The sequence below is a fragment of the Silene latifolia genome, chromosome X, assembly GCF_048544455.1.
Source record: "Silene latifolia isolate original U9 population chromosome X, ASM4854445v1, whole genome shotgun sequence".
NCBI classification, from domain to species: Eukaryota; Viridiplantae; Streptophyta; class Magnoliopsida; order Caryophyllales; family Caryophyllaceae; genus Silene; species Silene latifolia.
Genome location: NC_133537.1, coordinates 105,405,276 through 105,408,715, shown reverse-complemented (window position 1 = coordinate 105,408,715; position 3,440 = coordinate 105,405,276). Strand labels below are relative to the sequence as shown.

Below are 3,440 nucleotides of genomic sequence, written 5' to 3'. Positions count from 1 at the left end.
TCTGCCTTTTCTGGGTTTGGAAAAACTCGCCTAAAGACGGGCGTCTTTCAGTGAAGACACTCGGATTTGCAAACACGGGATGGGCGTCTTCTACAGAAGATGGGCGGATTCCTTTACAGGGATTTTTCTTGTTTTCCTCAGCCAAGAAGACGGGCGTCTTCCCTTCAGGACGGGCGGATTTTTGAAGACGGGCGGATTAGGATGCAGGACGCCCGGATTCGCTGACAGTCAAAAATATCAAAAGTTCAGCTCATTTCAGGACGTGCGTCTTCTGCCCAACACGCCCGGATTGCCTGAAGACGGGCGGATTCTCCTGAATCCGCTCGGATTCGACCCCTTTGTACCCGGATTCAGTTCCATCCGTGTACAATGCATATCCCTTGTCATTCTTCCATTCTTCTTCATATCTTGTGTTCTTCATTGTCGGGGCACTACTAAGGCATGGAAAGCCTAGGCAATTGCCATCCCCACACTAAGCTAAAGCACTACACATTAATTGAAATCGTTAGTCCCTCCCTCACTTCTCTCAAACATGATAATTGTCTTGATCAAAGTATAAAAATCCAAAAATGACAAAAATGCAATATAAGAATTGAAATGCAAGTTAGGGAGTTAGAAATATTTACAAATGGTGGTTTAGGGAGGACTCCACCAAACTCTCATTCTTGATGAGATGTTAAGGGGGCATGTTCAAGGTGTTGTTGATGTTGCTCAACACCTTGAAAAAGTAATCAAATGCTTGTTCATTATCATGATAGAGCTCTTCAATAGACCTTGGCCCTTGTTGTCGGTCTTGATCGATGGCATTACCAATGTAAGGATTAAAAATCCCTTCAAATTCGTCGTCCGAAAGACCACAAACTTCATTAAGTTGATCATTAAAAATCTCTTGATTTGGTGGAGACAACTCTCCCATTTCTTTTTCTTGGCCAATAAGGCCATCCTCTTCTTCTTTGCTTGACTTTGATGAGCTTTGCAAGCTCTCCTTGTCAAAATTCACTTGCTCCTTGAATGGAGCATCTTCAATTTTCTTCTTCCATTGGAGTTCCGACTTCTTCCTTTCATCCTTTCGACTATAATGATCGATCATAAAACACGGTTCATGTAAACGGGGAGATCTCATAGTCTTGTCAAGATTAAAAGTTATACTCTCATCTCCCACTTCTAGAGTGAGCTCACCATGTTTTACATCAATCACCGCACCCGCGGTGTGTAAGAAGGGTCTTCCTAGAATGATTGGAATGTTGGAATCCTCCTCCATATCAACAATGACAAAGTCCACCGGGATGAAAAACTTCCCAATTCGTACGGGAACATCTTCCCATATCCCTAATGGTGTCTTCGTCGATCTATCGGCCATTTGGAGTGTGATATTGGTGCATTTAAGCTCTCCCATCCCCAACCTTTTACTCACCGAGTGCGGCATAACACTCACACTAGCGCCTAGATCACATAAGGCTTTGTTGATCGTGGTGTCGCCAATGGTACACGGTATTGAGAAGCTTCCCGGATCCTTAAGTTTTGGAGGTGAACTCCCTTGAAGTATTGCACTATTCACCTTAGTGAAGGCGATAGTCTCAAGCTTCCGGATCGACTTCTTCTTTGTGAGGATGTCTTTCATGTATTTCGCATAGGCCGACACATGATTGATTAATTCCGTGAAAGGAATTGAGACTTCCAAATTCTTCACAATTTCCATAAACTTTCCAAGTTGGTCATCAAATTTGGGCTTGGCTTGACGACTTGGAAAAGGAAGTCTAATCACAATGGGCTCCTTCTCCTTGACCTTGTCTTCATTTTTCTTTGAAACCTCTTCTTTTGATGATTCTCCATCTTTGGAGTTTTGCACAATTTCTTCCTTATCACTAGCTTTCACAACTTCATCCTCAACTTGCTTCTTCGGTGCTTCATACCTTGTACCACTTCTCAAGTGAATGGCACTAACCGTTTCATGTCTTGGGGGATTACTTTGAGGTGGTAATTGCCCTTTTTGTCTTTGTGAGCTTGAAGATGCTAGTTGAGTCAATTGGGTTTCCAACATCTTGGTGTGAGCTAGGATGTTGTTGATGATGGTTTCCTTTACTTGACTATCTTTTTGCATTTGAGTGAAAAATTCTTGTTGATTCTTTTGCATTTGGAGGACCGCTTTTTGAACATCAAAACCTTGGTCATTTTGGTGATTGTATGGATTTTGATTTTGGTAACCTTGGTTTTGGTTGTAAAAGGGTCTTTGATTTTGGTTTCTCATGGGAGGTGGGGTGTATGTTGTTTGAGGATTTTGAACATTTTGGCTTTTGTATGAGAGATTTGGATGGAATTTGGTGTTTTCATTGTAATAGTTGGAATAAGGGGTACCACTCTTGTATGTTTGGAAAGCATTCACTTGTTCATTTGTTCCCCTACATTCACTTTGGTCATGTCCCAAAGTTCCACAATTCTCACATATCCCACTTGGGATTGATGAGGATTCCGTTATGGCATTAACATGATGCTTTGGTGATTTTGAGGCTTCTTCAAGTCTAGCCATAGCTTTTTCAAACTTCAAACTGATTGTGTCAATGTGAGCACTAAGTTGAGTACCCAATTGAGTAACGGAGTCCACTTCATGCTTTCCTCCTCTAGTAGCCTTGCGAGGTCTACTATATTGTGAGTTATGGACCGCCATTTCCTCAATTTTGTTCCAAGTTTGATTGTCATCAACTTCGGTGAACATTCCATTTGATCCCATGTTGAGAATGTTCCTTGAATCTTCATATAGACCGTTCCAAAATTGTTGTACCAAGAACCACTCGCTAAGTCCATGGTGAGGACATGAGCGACAAATTCCCTTGAACCGCTCCCAAGCTTCATACAAAGATTCTTCATCCCTTTGCTTAAAACCCGTAATTTGAGCTCTTAGCATGTTAGTCTTTCCCGGTGGGTAGAATTTTTTGTAGAAATCTAGAGCCAACTTCTTCCAAGAATCAATTCTGAGAGTGGCCTTATCAAGGCCCTTCAACCATTGTTTCGCGGTGCCGATTAGAGAAAAAGGAAATAAGACCCATCGAATTTGGTCTTGAGTCACACCGGTTTGAGAAATCGCATCATAATAGTCACAAAAGGTTTCCATATGAGAATGAGGGTCTTCACTAGGCATCCCCCCAAATTGGCTCCTTTCGACTAATTGGATAAAGGCGGATTTAGCAATAAAATTTCCGGTCAAATGTTGTGATGTGGGAGTACCATTGGGTAGGTTCTCCTCGGTGGGTACGGAATGTGATGAAAACTTAGGCATTGTAGGTTGATTTTGTGGGGTATTTTGTGTTGGGTTCTCCTCACCTTCTCTTGCAAAAGGGTTGATGAACTCAATAGTTGGTTGAATATCCACTACCTCACTAATACCTCTCAAATTCCTCCTAGCAAATCTCCTATTGTTTGTCAAGGTTCTTTCAATTTCACGA

The 3,440-nt window shown here is 41.9% G+C and overlaps 1 non-coding gene across 1 annotated transcript; it reads left to right on the top strand.

The window, feature by feature from the left end:
- The first annotated feature begins 2,795 nt into the window (after nt 1-2,795).
- On the top strand, nt 2,796-2,902 carry LOC141625867 (small nucleolar RNA R71). Its single transcript, XR_012535614.1, has one exon. It is a non-coding gene; the product is annotated as a small nucleolar RNA R71 (small nucleolar RNA).
- The last annotated feature ends 538 nt before the right edge of the window (nt 2,903-3,440 follow it).